At 44.2% G+C, this 20,129-nt stretch overlaps 1 pseudogene; it reads right to left on the reverse strand.

Annotated features, from left to right (window-relative positions):
- Positions 1–159: 159 nt before the first annotated feature.
- LOC121847629 lies at positions 160–2,787 on the reverse strand (annotated as a pseudogene).
- Between the last annotated feature and the right edge of the window lie 17,342 nt (positions 2,788–20,129).

Raw genomic sequence — 20,129 nt, forward strand, 5'->3', positions numbered from 1 at the left:
ACAGCCCTATCTGGTGCATAAAACACAAAGACAGGGAACAACCACCCACAAAACAGGCTACCTAAATATGGTTCCCAATCAGAGACAATGACTAACACCTGCCTCTGATTGAGAACCATATCAGGCCAAACATAGAAATAGACAAACAGCATAGAATGCCCTCCCAGCTCACATCCTGACCAACACTAAAACAAGGAAAACCCAAAAGAACTATGGTCAGAACGTGACATTTTCACAAATAGCCTACTAAGCATGAAATTGCTGAGTAGTATTGCATTTAATCGTTTTCTTCTGCCAGGGAAACAAAAACAAAAGATTAAGCACAAATATAAATATGCCTAGTTGGGCATCACAACCAACACTTTTAAATCATGTATTTTGTGTTGTGTAAAATGTTAAAGACAATTTGGCCTATAACAATATTAGTATTGCATGAATGTATTTTGAAATTGACATAATTGCATATACTATTAAAATGAATTCGTTAATCCTTCCTCTGAAATTTGACATATTTACTTCCATATTAGCCTATTTTCTTCTCAATCCTCCAGTACAATTTTTGCTGTTCGCGGTTTTTCATTTAAATCCATGTTGTGTGTCTTTGTGCCTCCTCAGATCCACTTTCCGTTGGAATCCCTTGACGCAGAGGTCGCAGCAGAACGGTTTATAGCCCGTGTGCTTGCGGCTGTGCGTGATGAGGTTGGAGCTCTGACTGAAGGCCTTCCCGCATACCTGACACTTGTGCGGTTTCTCACCTGATAATGTAAACAAACAAGTTTCATTATGAAAGTGTCCATTTGAGCTCTCCATATTGATGTGCTGTTATTCTTCTCGTAATTGTCTGACTTAGAAACGTAATATGTTAACTTACTTTTTGTTTGGTTGACCACTTTTGAATAATTGGCTAATACAAAATCGTGTATATCATTTTTTTTTAAATAATGAACGTGTGGTGGGAGCGTAATCTCTCACCTGTATGGATGAAGGTGTGTTTCTTCATGTCCGACTTCTGATGGAATCTCTTACCGCAGTACTGACAGGGGTAGGGGCGTGTGTCCGAGTGGATGAGCAGGTGCGTGGACAGCGTGGACGATCGCTTGAAGCTTTTGCAACAGATTTTGCAGTCGAAGCTCCTCTCCTGAGAATCGGGTAAAATGTGAGAAAGTCAAGTATATGTGAGTGCGACTTGTTGCCATCTACAATTTAGGTTTCGTTCACGTAGTTTTTTTTTTAGCAAATACGGAGGCATTTGAGCCCTAATTACCTGTGAGTGAACGGCTTTATGTTGTTCCAAGCTCACTGCGTGCCCAAATGTTTTCCAACACATTCCACAGGTGAAGGGTCGTGCTCCGCTGTGCGACCGACGGACGTGAACTTCCAACCCGTGCGGTGTCGAGAAGACCTTTTGGAGAAGATGAAAGCGATCCTAGTTACTAGCCTACCAGATTGATGCCGAATGTGTTTATTAGTGGAAACCATCTCATTCAAATCGAACAATTTACCTTAGTATGCATTAAGGTGGAGGAGTATGGATAGGCTTACCTTGCAACACTTAATGCATTTGTACGATCTGCTTGGCTCTATACGGGAACAGATGAGATCGGATTCACACTTGATCTTAGAGACCTTGAGGTCCGAGTATAATTGGTCGGCGTCCCACATTTTATAGGTAGGGAACACCGTAGACCCAAAGTCCCGGTAAAATCCTGTGTGCGGGCCCCGCTGTGCGTAAATGGGGAGTTGGAGGCACCATCCTCGGCTCCATCGATACCCATCTGTGTGTCAGGCTCCAGAGTTGTGGAGAGATTCTGTTGGTATGTTCGCTGCATAAGGTGCCTGAGCTTGGAACCAGAGTAGGTAGTCCATGCATAAGGGCGGAATGGAATGGCGAAAGGTTGAGCGTTGTCTACTGACGGAGTGAGACATTGTTCCGAATCTGGAAAACATTTGGACTATATGAGTCGTCACGTTTCCATATACTGTTTACAAAAAATAGCCAATAATGACTCAATAATACACCCTTTTAATATGCAGGTAAAACCCCATGGGGCAGGATGAAAAGTGATAAATATTAAAAGCTGAGGGACATTCTCAGATAACCATGTTTGGAGATGCATTGCGCATATGCGTAATGGTGACCAAGGACAGAGCAAAGATAGACATCAGAACAAACTGTAAATACAGACCTTGTGATGCAGATGGAGATGGAGGGTGCCAGTAGTAGTCATAGTCCGGGAAGCGGTTGCCCTCGTGGCTCAGCGGGGAGGTGGATAACAGGTCAGCCGTGCGCACTAGATAGGACTCGGGGGAGCGCTTGCCATGGTTATGAGCATCCTGCGCGTCACAGCTCCCCTCAACCTGCGGTTTGCGCTCTACAGTCTCAGAGAAAGCAAAGATTAGCACTTAATTCAAGCTCATAATATCCGTCTCAGATTTATATTGTAGTTGTGAATTCTAAAGTGAAACATAATACATTCCACGCGAATTTAGCGAAATGAGAAACGTATCATTACAGGTAGGTTTTTTAAAACAAACGTAGGCTAATTATTCCTTGTGTGCGTAAAGGCTCGTGGATAACAATTACGCATGACATTTATTCAAAGCACTGCAACATCATAAATGGACGCACCTGCGCATATAAGGGATACATTAGTATCCAGTTTTATGTACTCATCATCCAGGTATCGGGGTTGGTGGTAGCTATGTGCCCGTTTACTCTTCACCAAAAATGACCTCGGCATGGTTACTATTCGCTGCGTGACTCTTAAGGTCCCTGGTCACTTGTGATGACATCCTCTCCGTCCACACCGCCTATTTTATCTCCGGAAAGATTTGAACACCATTGGTTGAAAAGGGACGTGCGCGTTTACAAGGTTTTGTGAGCATGTGAGGCAGGTGGCCAAAGGGACCACTGCCCCCCACGGTCTCCGTTTGTGATTGTAAACCACAATTTATTATATTTTCTAAAATATCATTTAGAGAACACATAGTTATTTCCTTTAATGGCAGGTGACATTTGCGTTGGTTCAGAATCAGATGACATGATCGTATTTGGTTTATATTTTACCGTGGTTGACGGGTTAAAATGGGTATAAACTTACTGGAACTTTCCCTTGACTAGGCTATAATGTGGAATATTTAGTCTATTTGTGACTTTTAAGCCCCCAAACCTCCATTCCTCATGGCCCATCTAACAAGGCTCATGACGATGTAAACGGATCCTGCGGTACCTCCTCTCATCAGAGCTCACCCGCGATTATATCCCGTTAATGACGCACTCCATGTAGCAGCCTGCAGATGCGGACATGAGGTATCCCTTACAAGAGCCTTGTCAGTTAACGTGCTGGCTCATTCATCCAGATACATTTGGACGAAGTTATTGGATCTATCATATCGAACGCTTGGGAATATAAGGTTCTATCTGCAAAAAGATGACAGATTATTGACTTTAAAGTTCCCGAAACCTCATTGGTTTGAATAGTGTGAGCCATTTTTAAAAATCTTGTATTATTTTATAACTTAACATTAAATTGGCGTATTTAGAGTACAATATAGGTAGAGAACATTGAACAAAACAAGGCTAAGTCAATAACTAAATGTCCTCTCAAGCTCTTAATATTCAAATGCCAATGTATGGCAAGGCTCAATTATGATTTCAGTAGGATCTCCCTGATAAAACAAAAGTCGGAGTGAACTGAGATGTCATTTTGCCTATTTCAGACATCAGAACGCTTCAAATGAAACCATTGCGAGGAATTTCGTGTTCAAGATTGCCTGAAAGCAAAGTGATATCGATTTCTCGGCCATGAAATAACGTTGTTGGTTGTACCTGTAGAACAACTTGAGAAAGGTAAAGTTGGAACATATGCTCGATACCCAACAGCCGAAATTGCTTAACCGCTCTTACATTATTATATTTCTTTTGACAGGGCAATTTGAGTTACAACTAACATCTCCCACAGTGTAACGGGTTTCTTCCTGGGAAGGAGAGGAGGACCAAAACGCAGCGTGGTTGAAGTTCATGGTTCTTTAATAAGAGACACAACATGAATAAACTACAAAACAATAAACGTGGCAAAACCGAAACAGCCCTATCTGGTGCATAAAACACAAAGACAGAGAACAACCACCCACAAACCCCACACAAAACAGGCTACCTAAATATGGTTCCCAATCAGAGACAATGACTAACACCTGCCTCTGATTGAGAACCATATCAGGCCAAACATAGAAATAGACAAACTAGACACACAACATAGAATGCCCACCCAGCTCACGTCCTGACCAACACTAAAACAAGCAAAACACAAAAGAACTATGGTCAGAACGTGACAGTACCCCCCCCCAAGGTGCGGACTCCGACCGCACAACCTAAACCTATAGGGGAGGGTCTGGGTGGGCATCTGTCCGCGGTGGCGGCTCTGGCGCTGGACGTGGACCCCACTCCATCATAGTCTTTGTCCACCTCATTGTCCGCCTCCTAAACACGGCGACCCTGCTAAATGGCCCCACTGGACTGAGGGGCAGCTCCGGACTGAGGGGCAGCTCGGGACTGAGGGGCAGCTCCGGACTGAGGGGCAGCTCCGGACTGGCTGACGACTCTGGCGGATCCTTGCTGAATGGCGGCTCTGGCAGCTCTGGCGGATCCTGGCTGACTGGCGGCGTTGGCGGATCCTGGCGGCTCTGGAAGATCCTGGCTGACTGGCGGCTCTGGAAGATCCTGGCTGACTGGCGGCTCTGGCGGCTCCCTGCAGACTGGCGGCTCTGGCGGCTCCCTGCAGACTGGCGGCTCTGGCGGCTCCCTGCAGACTGGCGGGAGACTCTAGCAGCTCTGGACAGGCGGGAGACTCTAGCAGCTCTGGACAGGCGGGAGACTCTAGCAGCTCTGGACAGGCGGGAGACTCTAGCAGCTCTGGACAGGCGGGAGACTCTAGCAGCTCTGGACAGGCGGGAGACTCTAGCAGCTCTGGACAGGCGGGAGACTCTAGCAGCTCTGGACAGGCGGGAGACTCTAGCAGCTCTGGACAGGCGGGAGACTCTAGCAGCTCTGGACAGGCGGGAGACTCTAGCAGCTCTGGACAGGCGGGAGACTAGGCCTAGCAACTCTGGACTGGGGCGGAAGACTCAGCAACTCTGGACAGGCGGGAGACTCTAGCAGCTCTGGACAGGCGACCGTGCTGGCGCACTGGAGCTCTTGAGCACCGAGCGCACTGTAGGCCTGCCCAATCTTACCTGGTGGTGCCGGCACTGGTGGTACTGGGAACCGGGGACACACGCAGGCTGGTGCCATGGGCGGTGCCATGCTGGGAGCTGCCACCGGAGGGCTGATGCGTGGAGGTGGTACTGGATAGATCCAGACCGTGCTGGCGCACTGGAGCTCTTGAGCACCGAGCCTGCCCAATCTGCCTACCTGGTTGAATGCTCCGGTAAGCCCTGCGGCGAGGTGGAATAGCCCAAGACATTTTTGGGCTGTGCAGGTTTTCCATCCACCGGGGACACCATATCAGCGCAAGGCTGGTGCCATGTTGGCTGTCCATTTTGTCCATGTTGGCTGTCCAAGTCCATTTTTCCAAATAGTGCTGCCTCTCTTGCTGTTGCTGCCTTTCACCACGCCGCTTGGTCCTGTGTTGGTGGGTGGTTCTGTAATGGCTTTCTTCCTGGGAAGGAGAGGAGGACCAAAACGCAGCGTGGTTGTTGTTCATGGTTCTTTAATAAGAGACACTTAACATGAACAAACTACAAAACCGAAACAGCCCTATCTGGTGCATAAAACACAAAGACAGGGAACAACCACCCACAAAACCCAACACCAAACAGGCTACCTAAATATGGTTCCCAATCAGAGACAATGACTAACACCTGCCTCTGATTGAGGACCATATCAGGCCAAACATAGAAATAGACAAACTAGACACACAACATATAATGCCCACCCAGCTCACGTCCTGACCAACACTAAAGCAAGGAAAACACAAAAGAACTAGGGTCAGAACGTGACACACAGCCTACATTGCAACTTTAATGAATTGATCATCTCTTCTGCGTATCATATTTCCTCCACAAAAAGTAATTTCATTCTTTACCCTAAAACATTTGACACTCAACCACGTACACATAGAGGCATTAACAGTTATTATATTATTAAACTTGTCAAGAAACAAAACGACTTCAGTCACATTTCCAAAATTTATAATATGTGTTATTTCATGTCTAATGCATGGAGACTTTACTGTACACACTATTCACATAGACTCAGCTCACAGCGCCCCTCCTCTCTCATCTGAACATAGCGGCTGTCATGACCCTTAATTAACTGAGAACTTCCTGAAAGTCCGATTTTTTTCACAATTTTCAGCAGATAGACATTGATTATTTAGCCTTATCGCTAATAGCCATGACATAAAGTCTATTGTAATCATTTGTACACCTATTTCAATTGGCCTACCTTGTTTGAAAATCAAGTCATATAAAATGGCTTTAACAAATTTGATTTAGTGCTATAGCAAGGTTATAAATCCTCTTTCATTACCAACAACTCCCAATGAATCATAATTTAAAAATTCCCACAGAGAAACCATGCTCCAAGTCATATCCCAATTTGACTCTGTTTGTCTATTTACAGCTCAAGGTGGGGCTGTGCGTTTGTAATTATGTTTCCAATATTAGACCTAGCCTGGCTAGACTCGTCCTTAGCCGTGACAGTGCCACTGCCCACACAGAAGCTGTGTCATTTCAGACAGGTCCTACACATTCCTTTAAATGGATCTCATATCCATTCATTATCTGTACTATTTGTGTACTTAATTGACCAGGCATCTTGACTGAAATGAATAGCCCATTGTTGTCTTCTCTCCTGTTTTTCACTCTTCCTACAGGTGGCAGTTCACGGGCATGAGGGCTTCCACTGTTAGAGCCAGAAGGACTGTCACTGGTTCCACCCATGCCTACTCTTACACACAGAGCAGGGCAATTGTGGCCTTCATTGTTTCCCTTTATGGATTTGATATCAGACCTAGGTTCAAATCATTTAGTTGGCTTGATTGAGCTTGCCTGGTGAAATGGAACCAACGGAATAGACCCGGGTGCAAACCTCGCCCATCTGGCACTCCAGACAGACTTAATCCAACACTTAAAAGACTTGAAAGAAAACATATCAACTACTATTTGAACCCGGGTCTGTGAAATCTGTTTAATCTAAAGAGTTTTTTGTTCCCCTGAAGTTTTATCTGCATCCAGAATATCTGGAGGGAAATATCCCACACCCGTTCCCTTTCCTCAGCGGAGTATTTACCTATATGTGCCTTTTAGGGTCTTGAGAATGAGACTGATTGAACAAATAGCTTGACATGTACATTTCTGCACAGACTTAACATGGTGTGTCTGCATTGCACAAAAAATACACAAGATCAGAGCATCAAATACACTAAGTCCCACACTCTGTCTAGTCTATAATAACAACCATATCAGCCATATAAAAAATTAAATGGGCACAATTTCGCAAATCTCTTTCTGTCCTTACAGTCAATATGAATCACACTACATTGACGAAAACACAGAGTAGACTGACCTTGTGCAGTGTTGCAGAGTGATACACTACCTAAGGTATGTGGACAGCCCATCAAATTAGTGGATTTGGCTATTTCAGCCACACCCGTTGCTGACAGGTGTATGAAATCGAACACACAGCCATGCAATCTCCATAGACAAATGTTGGCAGTAAAGTAGCCCATACTGAAGAGCTCAGTGACTTTCAACATGGCACCGTCATGCCAACTTTCCAACAAGTCAGTTCGTCAAATTTCTGCCCTGCTAGAGCTGTCACGGTCAACTCTAAGTGCTGTTATTGTGAAGTGGAAACGTCTAGGAGTAACAACGGCTCAGCCACGAAGTGGTAGGCCACATGGGACCTACTAGTGCTGAAGTGTGTAAAAATGGTCTGTCCTTGGTTGCAACACTCACCGAATTCAGCACAATAACTATTCGTCGGGAGCTTCATGAAATGGGTTTCCATGGCTGAGCAGCCTCACACAAGACTATGATCACCATGCGTAACGCCAAGCGTTGGCTGGAGTGGGGTAAAGCTTGCTGCCATTGGACTCTGGAGCAGTGAAATTGTGTTCTCTGGAGTGATGAATCACGCTTCACCATCTGGCAGTTTGACGGACTAATCTGGGTTTGGCGGATGCCAGTAGAACTGTGCCAACTGTAAAGTTTGGTGGAGGAGGAATAATGGTCTGGGGCTGATTTTCATGGTTCGGGCTAGACCCCTTAGTTCCAGTGAAGGATCATCTTAACGCTACAGCATACAATGACATTGTCGACGATTCTGTGCTTCCAACTTTGTGGCAACAGTTTGGGGAAGGCGCTTTCCTGTTTCAGCTTGACAATGGGCCCGTGCACAAAGCAAGGTCCATACAGAAATGGTTTGTCGAGAAGAACTGGACTGGCCAGCACACTAACCTCAACCCCATCGAGCATCTTTGGGATGAATTGGAACGCCGACTGCGAGCCAGGCCTAATCGCTCAACATCGGTTACCAACCTCATTAATGATCTTGTGGCTGAATGGAAGCAGGTCCCGCAGCAATGTTCCAATATCTAGTGGAAAGCCTTCCCAGAAGAGTGGAGGCTGTTATATCAGCAATGGGGGGACCAACTCCACATTAATGGCCATGATTTTGGAATTAGATGTTCGACGAGCGGGTGTCCACATACTTTTGATGATGTAGTGTATCTATCCGTGGAATTGGAGAGTGTAAACTCTCTTGAGACAGAACAGGAAACCAGCAACAGTGCAGAGCAAGCGCCATCAGTGCTGCTGTGGCAGGTCAGCCAAGCTCTTTTGTATTTTATTTTTTTCACCATACAGAGATCTTGACAGTATACGCTACAGTCTCTTAGCAAAACACGTGATTGAAATAGCTGCAAAGAATCGCTGTGATAACAGCTTGTGTTTTTTTTCCTTTCAACTTTCTCAAACATGCTATAGAAATAAACGTAGGCTTTGGCTTGTGTCTCTGAAACACCAGTCTATTTCTGCTGCTCAAGCTAAAGTTCTTCAACCCATATGTGCATAGTGAGAAAGTATGTGACTGCTGTTCCTATATATTAATATAGTATTTTTAGTGCGCAAGGCTGTCGCTTCAACACCACATATGCTCTACATGTGAATCTTCAAGAAGACAGTGTTTCAGTTCAAAAGAGCCTATTCAAAAATACTTTACTGTGCAACATGTTAGTTATTTGATGGTTCGGTTTCCCAGACGCAGATTAAGCCTGCTACTCCTAGACTAAAAAGCAAGCTAAATGGAGATTCTCCATTGAAAATGCTGTTAAATCCAGGACTAGGCTTAATCTTGGCTGGGAATCCGGCATTGAAAGTTTTCAAGAGAATCTTCTTGACTGTGAGCCCCCACAGTCCATTTTTAATCTCATGCAATTTAACTTAACTTGAGCAAATTTGGATTCTTGTCCAATTTACCATAGAATATTTAGCTATATTCAGAATATCAAAATAGGGGGGTTGGAATCCTCCAGTGAGCAGAGCCTGTTGTGAAGCCTCCACAGTGTTGAGACATCTCTATAAAAACAACATGGCACTATCACAAGTTCCTCCTCTGGCCCACTCACACAAACCACACAAATGTGAATGGCTAAAGAAACACGCACACACACACACACACGCACACGCACCCACACACACACAACAAAAAAATCTGATCTTACTTTAACTTCACCCACAGGCTCCCCTCGTTCAACCACAGCCCAATGGAAACGGCAAGCCAAATCTGACCGAACCCCCAAAATGCCAGCACAATGCATGACTTACTGTGTTCCAGTCAAAACAAAACAGCAAGACAGTTCTTCTTTCAGGGTTAACATCTTGTTTTTCCTTCACATTTTGTCATCAAAACCACTAAATTAGTGGCTATGAGGAAAACAAAATACCCTTACAGGCCCCTTCTGTCCACACCTTGTCTAGTTTTTTCTCCTACTGTCATTTCTTTGAATGAGTGTGTATCTTTACAGTTTCTCTATCAACAACTCACCCTTCTTCTTTTGTTGAGGTTTCCCCATATTCACTGTTAAAAGACTACGAAGCAAGACAGATTAAGTCAAGAAAGTGGTCAAATGTGGCTTTCAAAATAAAAGAACTTGTGTATATTTTCCTTAGGCTGTACAGGTATAAAGCTACAGTAGTCCTATTTGTCAATTTTACGGCAACATTTTTAGTGTTTGAGTCCTTGACAACACAAAAATGCTCTCTCCTGGACTTGTTGAATGCCATAAACAATTTACAAATCTCCACCTCAGAAAAGGAGACCCTCATCGATCTTACTGATCAACTAGACCCCTCCTTAGCAAGACGCCAGGACAGCTTCTGGGTGTAAATGATCCAAAATGAGCAAGTACTAGGAATCATGGAAGCAGACGTGTGGAAATCTACTCAGAATTTCCTAGTTATTGTGCCCCTGTTTAGGAGCATGCTGGATTTTGTTGCTTAGAGGTCAGGGTTCAACCACACTCTCCGCTTGGTTTTCTGATGCACTTGGCTGTCCTCTTGGTATTGATAATGGTAGAGGTGGTCTCCATCATTAAAAGCATTCTCAACAGGACATCAGGACCTTTTGCTTGTTGTTGACATTGATGAGATCTTTTACTTGTTTGGATAGCAATAAAAAACTTTTTTCTTTACCATACAAAAACATGGACATACAAGGACATGCACGAATACACTAATAGGAATACATTCACTGATGCACTCAAATCTTTGTTTTGGCAGAGAGGTTTGCTCTGAGAATAAATTATGTCTCTCCGCTCGTCTTTCTGCAAGTAGGTGTAAAAAGTCTGGTCAATGTGTCACAAAGATCTAGGTTTTGCTTGATCGCGACACCGTCTCAGCTATTTCCGATGTATTTGGCAAGCCCTAGTTTTTTTTTCAAATGTACTTATATTTGTACAGCCATTTATTGTACTTAGGCCCACATAAAACCATTCCGTTGCAGCACCAGCTGACCATGGACTGCTTGTAACTCAACTATCAATAGGCCTATTACAGCCACTATTAGATGACTGGACTGTACCACTCCCATGGCTGCACTCTCTTGCGAAATCAGTTCTGCAGAACAGAGCTTCGGAACAGAGGCTGATGTTCAGTTACCCAATGTAACTGAACAACATCAGTGATGTTCTCACTGAGAGTGAGAGAGAACAATCTTGTCTGTCATTTTAGCCAGAAAAGGAGAAGACCCTGGTTCCTTTTTGGGGTTACGTGATCTATAAATAGGGATTATTTGAACAAACTCATAGCGCGATGAAGAAAACGGGAATGTTTCTTTCTTTTGTGAGACAAGGGTTTGAGTAAACCCGGCCAGGCGGTTGTTGGTTATGTACCTTGAATAGACTTATCAAACTCTGGAAAATGTTACTTAATAGTTGATCCTTCATTGATGTGCTAGTGTTTTATCATCTACAGTGAGCTCAAAAAGTAGACAGTGGCACATGTTTTGTTGTTTTGGCCCTTTGGGTGCAACTCAATATTAGGAAGGTGTTTCTAATGTTTGGTGTACTCAGTGTATACCATTACAAATGAGAAACACTGTAATGCTTGCCTTTATTGTGCCAAGAGAACATCATTTGGCTAATCAAGGTTTCAGGCAGAACAGTTGAAACTGGAGCAGCAGCACGACCAGGTGGACTGGGGACAGCAAGGAGTTGTCAGGCCAGGTAGTCCTGAGGCATGGTCCTAGGGCTTAGGTCCTCCGAGAGAAAGAAAGAAAGAAAGAGAAAAAGAGAGAGAGAGAATTAGAGAGAGCATAATTCAATTCACACAGGACACCGGATAAGACAGGAGAAATACTCCAGATATAACAGACTAACCTTAGCCCCCCGACACAAAAACTACTGCAGCATAAATACTGAAGGCTGAGACAGGAGGGGTCGGGAGACACTATGGCCCGTCCGACGATACCCCCAGACAAGGTCAAACAGGCAGGATATAACCCCCTCCACTTTACCAAAGCACAGCCCACACACCACTAAAGGGATATCTTCAACCACCAATTTACCATCCTGAGACAAGGCCGAATATAGCCCACGAAGATCTCCCTCACGGCACAACCTAAGGGTTGGCGCCAACCCAGACAGAAAGATCACGTCAGTGACTCAGCCCACTCAAGTAACGCACCCCTCATAGGGACGGTATGGAAAAGCACCAGTAAGCCAGTGACTCAGCCCCTGTAATAGGGTTAGAGGCAGAGAATCCTAGTGGAGAGAGGGGAACAAGCCAGGCAGAGACAGCAAGGGCGGTGTGTTGCTCCAGTGCCTTTCCATTCACCTTCACACTCCTGGGCCAGACTACACTCAATCATAGGACCTACTGAAGAGATGAGTCTTCAATAAAGACTTAAAGGTTGAGACAGAGTCTGCGTCTCTCACATGGATAGGCAGACCATACCATAAAAATTGACCTCTATAGGAGAAAGCCCTGCCTCCAGCTGTTTGCTTAGAAATTCTAGGGACAGTAAGAAGTCCTGTGTCTTGTGACCGTAGCGTATGTGTAGGTATGTACTGCAGGACCAAATCGGAAAGATAGGTAGGAGCAAGCCCATGTAATGCTTTGTAGGTTAGCAGTAAAGCCTTGAAATCAGCCCTTGCCTTAACAGGAAGCCAGTATAGAGAGACTAGCACTGGAGTAATATGATCACATTTTTGGTTCTAGTCAAGATTCTGCAGCTGTGTTTAGCACTAACTGTAGTTCATTTAGTGTCTTATCCGGGTAGCCGGAAAGTAGAGCATTGCAGTAGTCTATCCTAGAAGTGATAAAAACATGGATACATTTTTCTGCATCATTTTTGGACAGAAAGTTTCTGATTTTTGCAATGTTACGTAGATGGAAAAAAGCTGTCCTTGAAACAGTCTTGATATGTTCGTCAAAAGAGAGATCAGGGTCCAGAGTAACGCCGAGGTCCTTCACAGTTTTATTTGAGACGACTGTACAACCATCAAGATTTGTCACGATCATTATAATGATTGGACCAAGGCACAGCGTGCGTAGAGTTCCACATATTTGAATTAATCGAAACTCACCAAAACAAAACAAACAAGCACAAACAAAACGTGAAGCTACTGGTGCACACAGGAAACTATCCGTAGACAAGATCCCACAAAGCACAATGAGGAAATGGCTACCTAAATATGATCCCCAATGAGAGACAACGATAAACAGCTGCCTCTGATTGGGAACCTTATTAGACCACCATAGAAATATAATTCACGTAGATGACCCACTCTAGTCACTATCACGCCACAACCAACATAGAGAATAAACAGCTTTCTATGGTCAGGGTGTGACAGTACTCCCCCAAAGGTGTGGACTCTGACCGCAAAACCTGACTCAATAGGAGAGGGTCCGGGTGGGCATCCGTCGGGGGGCTCCAGTGCGGGGCGAAGTACCTACTCCGCTCGCAGGTACGTCTTTATCCATGGCGGCTCTGGTGCTGGGATTGTTGCAGGAAGCTCTGGACTGTGGGTCGTCGCCTGAAGGTCCGGACCGTGGGTCGTCGCCGGAGGCACCGGACTGTCGACTGTCGCAGGAGGCTCTGGACTGAGAACCCTTGCTGAAGGCTCCGGACTGCAGACCGTCGCTGGAGGCTCCGGATCGCCGACCGTCGCTGGAGGCTCCGGACTACAGACCGTCGCTGGATGCTCCGGACCGCAGACCGTCGCTGGAAGTCAGGATCCCAGGCCGTCGCTGAAGGCTCCAGACCGTAGACCATCTCAGGAGGTTCCGGACTGTAGACCGTCTCAGGAGGTTCTGGACCGTAGACCGTCTCAGGAGGTTCCGGACTGTAGACCGTCGTTGGAGGTTCCTGACTGTGAAACGTCGCCAGAAGCTCTGGACTGGAAACTGTCACCGGAAGCTCTGGACTGGAAACTGTCGCCGGAAGCGGAAATGGCTACCTAAATATGATCCCCAATCAGAGACAACGATAAACAGCTGCCTCTGATTGAGAACCATATCAGACCACCATAGAAATACAATTCACAGGGCCTCCCGGGTGGCGCAGTGGTTAAGGGCGCTGTACTGCAGTGCCAGCTGTGCCATCAGAGTCCCTGAGTTCGCGCCCAGGCTCTGTCGTAACCGGCCGTGAGCGGGAGGTCCGTGGGGTGATGCACAATTGGCCTAGCGTTTCCCGGGTTAAGGAGGGCTTGGTAGGTAGGTGTCCTTGTCTCATCGCACACCAGTGACTCCTGTGGCGGGCTGGGTACAGTGTGCGCTAACCAAGGTGCACAGTGTTTCCTCCGGTGCATTGGTGCGGCTGGCTTCCGGGTTGGATGCGCACTGTGTTAAGAAGCAGTGTGGGTTGTGTATCGGAGGACACAAGACTTTCAACCTTTGTCTCTCCCGAGCCGGTATGGAGACACTAATATGTCTGGTAATTTTTTTGTTTTTATTATCAAATAGATATATTAGGTACACCAGGGCCTGCGCTAGAACGAATCAGTTGGATGGGCCTTTGATATCCATAGGCAGGGATGTTTTTTCACTTGGACCGCCTATGAACGCACATAACTCAAATATAGCCTATAGGCCAATGCAACAGTAGGCATATAACTTCCATCGTCAACTAAGTAAAATACATAAGGCCGACAATTAAAACAGTTGAGAATATCCTGATGAAAATTCTGGTTCTTTCAATCTAATTAATCTCTCTACTCTGCCTGTCTCTTTCTATCTTTCTTGACTTGAGTTATTGCTAGTGAAGTGCAACATTGTATCAAATCATCAGCTGGATCCAGCTCTAAACTGTCTCTAGCGAACTTGCAACATTGTATCAACTAGCCTGTTCCGGGCCATCATTTTCCTTTGCCAGTAAGCTTGGGACAGACAGCTGTTTTTTTTGTTTCCACTGGAGATATGGGATCATTAGATTATAATAGTTTGCTCTTTCATACTGAGGCTTGGTGATTATTGAGGCCCCGAGTGTTTGAACGTTTTTTTTTTTAATAATGAGGAACTATCATTTGCAATGGATGTTAAAAAAACAGACTTCGTTAGCAATGTGTGAGGTGAAGAAAAAATGACTGGGAAGCTCACTTTATTAGTGGTGGACGTGGTGAGTTACGACAATCAGACATTTCCAAATGGTCACTTTCTCACATTTGCATGCAGGAGGCCAGGTAGGTCTACTTCTATGCATGCTCAGACCGCTTGCTCCCTCAATGTTATCAGGACAGAGAAACCAGAAGCATGCTCATTGATCATGGAGCACTCCAAACAAATGACATCGAAAAGATTGACAAAACTCTTAATGGTTATGAAATGAACTAAAACCTGTTTCTCACAAGTGTAGCAGGTTGTGAACTCTGCAAACAACGTTTCCACTATGATAATGAGAATGGTATATGACTGTAAATAATACATTCATTAACACAAATGCATGTAACCAAATAAAAACATGATTAAATGGTACATTTACTAGGCCTACTGGTGACATATATAATTGGGAATTGATACAAAAGAAACCATCAAAGGGCAAGCAATTCACACAATGAAACAATGAATGGGCAAGAATTGGCGGGAGACAGCTGAGCGCATTCTGGAGAGCTGGGTGCGTGCATTCTTGAGAGAGACACACAATTTCTTCGACACACAGCCCTCCCCTTCTTATTGCTACATTTTTAATTCCACTCAAGACCCATTATCTTCACTCATATTTTAGATGCTTTTCACTCACAGCCGCAACTCTATCAGCTAGACATATTGCCACGCGCGCTGCGCAAATTGCGGGATTCACAAATAGGCATATGCATACGCATGTAATTTGAAAGAATCCACAGCAATTAAAAAATAAATAAACTAATGATCCTCTGTGGCTAAGTCATGCTCTCTGGTGAAGTACTTTGAATGTTTTTATTTAGACAAGAGTAAATATAATTTTGGCAAAAACATCAATTTATTTCAGGGCAAGCAAGCATCCTTCAACTTCCTTTCCAATTCGCAAGAGGCTGACACCAGAGATCAGATTTAGCTGAGAGTGAACCCTCTCACTTCGCCCTTTTGCTCTCTGCTGAAACTACTGTATGTCACCATGAGAAAGCATCCGAGTGAACAAAACAGCGCCTCTATAGTTAGCCCATGTATCTGATGCTGTCTGGTCAGACATACTATGACATGCCATGCTCTTTTGGTCCAGACAGCATTAGATACATGGTCTACACATACAGAAACAGAGGGGCGCTGTTTCGCTCGCTCGGGAAGCTTTATCTGAGATTGACGCAACTTTCTTTGGGCGTGCGTCTCGATCAAATAAATGATCAATATTTTAATATTTTATTTGGAGGGTAAGGCCGGCCCTGAGGTACACACACAGTAATGACTTCTTTTAAATCAACGTTTCAAGCACCCTGTCCTATAGTTGACCCCTGTGACCCGTGGAGTAAGGCCTCCTGGAGGCTTGACTGTAGCATGACACTGCACTGATTAATCACAGTAGAGTGCTCATTGGGTGAGTCTTCACATATAGGTCAATGATCTCTACTCATCACCAACTGGCCCTGCCAGGGAGGAGCAGGATCAGCAGAGTGGACACTTCACTGGGCATGGCTGCTTCAACGACAAGGGAGTCATTGACTCTGACCCAAGAAATTCACACTAGCATGAACGTATTCTAAATGTTATACTTAGTAAGGGTATTGGAACGTGGCTGGTTTTTTTTAAGAACCCGATTCCAATAGTGAACACGTTTTGGCAAAACAAATTTCTTATGTTAGGTTCTTAAAATATAGTCACTCTAGCTGTACTGGGTGTGGCTGTCCCTGCCATCACTGCAGGACTTTGAAGCCACAGAGTAGCAGATATACATGGGCAACCAAGTGGAACAATGGTTCAGTAGCCAGGGTGTGTACATCCAGCAGGGTGTGTACATCCAGCAGGGTGTGTATGTCCAGCAGGGTGTGTACGTCCAGCAGGGTGTGTACGTCCAGCAGGGTGTGTACGTCCAGCAGGGTGTGTACATCCAAGACATGTTATATTGACACAACCTCTTATGATGATGCAGCTCAATATATTCACAATGGCTCACACTCTGATCAGTGGAAATAGACTCATATGTTGACTCAGACCTGTGGGCAGAAGTTACTTTTAAATTCACTCATAATAGGTGGCTGCTGCTGTAAAAAAAAAAAAAAGGTCAAATAGAGTTCACAGATTTGTTGGAAATTCTGTCTCCATCCACCAATGAGGAACTGACTGATTATTTGGACATTAAGCGTTCTTAAATTCAACTCAACATTCTCATGAGTCTGAAGATATTTCACAATGCAGTTTGTGAGATGGTGATTTCTTAAAAAAAAAACATATATATAAAGTACCAGTCAAAAGTTTGGACACACCTAATAATTCAAGGGTATTTCTTTATTTTTTACTATTTTCTACATTGTAGAATAATAGTGAAGACATCAAAACAATAAAATGGCACATATGGAATCATGTAGTAACCAAAAAAGTGTTAAACAAATCAAAATATATTTTGGATTTTAGATTCTTCAAAGTAGCCACCCTTTCCTTGATGACAACTTTGCACACTCTTGGCATTCTCTCAACCAGCTTCATGAGGAATGCTTTTCCAACAGTTTTGATGCTGAGAACTTGTTGGCTGCTTCTCCTTCACTCTGCAGTCCAACTCATTCCAAACCATCTCAAATGGGTTGAGGTCCGGGGCTTGTGGAGGCCAGGTCATCTGATGTAGCACTCCATCACTCTGCTTCTTGGTCAAATAGCCCTTACACAGTCTGGAGGTGTGTTGGATCATTGTCCTGTTGAAAAACAAATGATAGTCCCACTAAGTGCAAACCAGATGGGATGGTGTATCGCTGCAGAATGCAGTGGTAGCCATGCTGGTTACGTGTGCCTTGAATTCTAAATAAATCACAGACAGTGTCACCAGCAAACCCACACCATCACACCTCCTCCTCCATGCTTCACTGTGGGAACCACACATGCTGAGATCATCTGTTCACCTACTTTCTGTCTCAGAAAGACACGGTGGTTGGAGCCTAAAATCGCAAATTTTGACTTGACCAAAGGACAGATTTCCACCAGTCTAATGTCCATTGCTCGTGTTTCTTGGCCCAATCAAGTCTCTTTTTCTTATTGGTGTCCTTTAGTAGTGGTACATTTGCAGCAATTGGACTATGAAGGCCTGATTCACACAGTCTCCTCTGAACAGTTGATGTTGAAATGTGTCTGCTTTTGAACTCTGTGAAGCATTTATTTGGGCTGCAATTTCTGAGGCTGGAAACTCTAATAAACGTATCCTCTGCAGCAGAGGTAACTCTGGGTCTTCCATTCCTGTGGCGTTCCTCATGAGAGCCAGTTTCGTCATAGCTTTTGATGGTTTTTGCGACTGCACTTGAAGAAACGTTCGAAGTTCTTGACATTTTCCGGATTGACTGACATTCACGTCTTAAAGTAATGATGGACTGTCATTTCTCTTTGCTTATTTGAGCTGTACTTCACATAATATGGACTTGGTCTTTACCAAATAGGGCTATCTTCTGTATACCCCCCTACCTTGTCATAACACAACGGATTGTCTCAAACGCATTAAGGAAAGAAATTCCACAAATAAACTTTTAAGAAGGCACGCCTGTGCACCTCATGAGCTGGTTGAGAGAATGCCAAGCGTGTGCAATGCTGTCATCAAGGCAAAGGGTGGCTATTTGAGAAATCTCAAATCTCAAATATATTTTGATTTGTTTAACACTTTTTTGGTTAGTGCATGATTCCATATGTGTTATTTCATAGTTTTGATGTCTTCACAATTACTCTACAATGTAGAAAATGGTAAAAAAGAAAGAAAAAGCCTTGAATGAGTAGATGTTCTAAAACGTTTGACCGGTAGGGTATATACCAAATCTGGAGTCAATCTGGATTATGGTTAACATTTTTAATAATTGTACATTAGCATATGTGCTAATGTGCAGTTATAGGTACAGTGTGGACATTTTTGAATGCAGCTACTTTTTTCTCAAAACCATTAAAGACTGATGTAATGTCTAAACACAATATCTGGAGTGAATCTCATGTAGGGTTAATGAGGTGAAAATGATTGCAGATGATTTTGAGCACCAGTGTTACATTAGCATGTGTGCTAATATCTACTGGTATCGTGTGGCCATCTTTCAATGCATCAACGTTATTTTCTCAAACTCTTTAAGGACTATTGTGATGAGTCTAAAGACCACATTTGGAGTGAATCTGACTGTTAGTCTATGAGAAGAAGATATTTTATGGATTATTTTAAGCATTATCGTTACATAGTAACGTTACATGGTCAAAAAAGTGAATTGTGAATTTAAGATATCAAAGCCAAACTTAACAAGGTTCATTATGGTAATGTCTGTGATGACCCTAAACTTTTCAAGTTGATAGGCCATTGTGGAGTGGATTTACAAAGGATTTAAATTATTTTCAGATTTATCAATAATTCAGCCATCTCTTAACCAATCCCTTAGTTTTTCTAAAACTGAATTAATACCGAAGTTGGTGTCATTTTGTCATGCCCTGGTCAAAGTATTTTGTGTTTATCTTTATGTATTTGGTCAGGCCAGGGTGTGGCATGGGGTTTTTGTAATTGTGGTGTGTTTGTCTTGGGGTTTTGGTGGTGGTATTGGGATTGTAGCTTAGTGGGTTATCTAGCAAAGTCTATGGCTGTCTGGAATGGTTCTCAATCAGAGGCAGGTGCTTATCGTTGTCTCTGATTGGGAACCATATTTAGGCAGCCATATTCTTTGAGTTTGTCGTGGGTGATTGTCCTTAGTGTCCTATGTGTACTCTCTGTTAGTTTGCACCAGATAGGCTGTTTCGGTTTCGTTTATTGTTTTTTGTAAATTCGTGTTTCTTTGTTGTATTAAACATGGATCGCAATCGACACGCTGCAGTTTGGTCCGACTCTCCTTCATCACCACTAGAAAACCGTAACAGAATCACCCACCACCAGCGGACCAAGCAGCGTGTTAACAGGCAGCAGCAGCAGGAGCAGCAGCAGCTGCAGTGGGAGAGGCTGCACCACCTGGAGAAATGGACATGGGAGGAAGAACTGGACGGTAAAGGACCCTGGGCTC

Source organism: Oncorhynchus tshawytscha, linkage group LG10 (genome assembly GCF_018296145.1).
Source record: "Oncorhynchus tshawytscha isolate Ot180627B linkage group LG10, Otsh_v2.0, whole genome shotgun sequence".
NCBI lineage: Eukaryota > Metazoa > Chordata > Actinopteri > Salmoniformes > Salmonidae > Oncorhynchus > Oncorhynchus tshawytscha.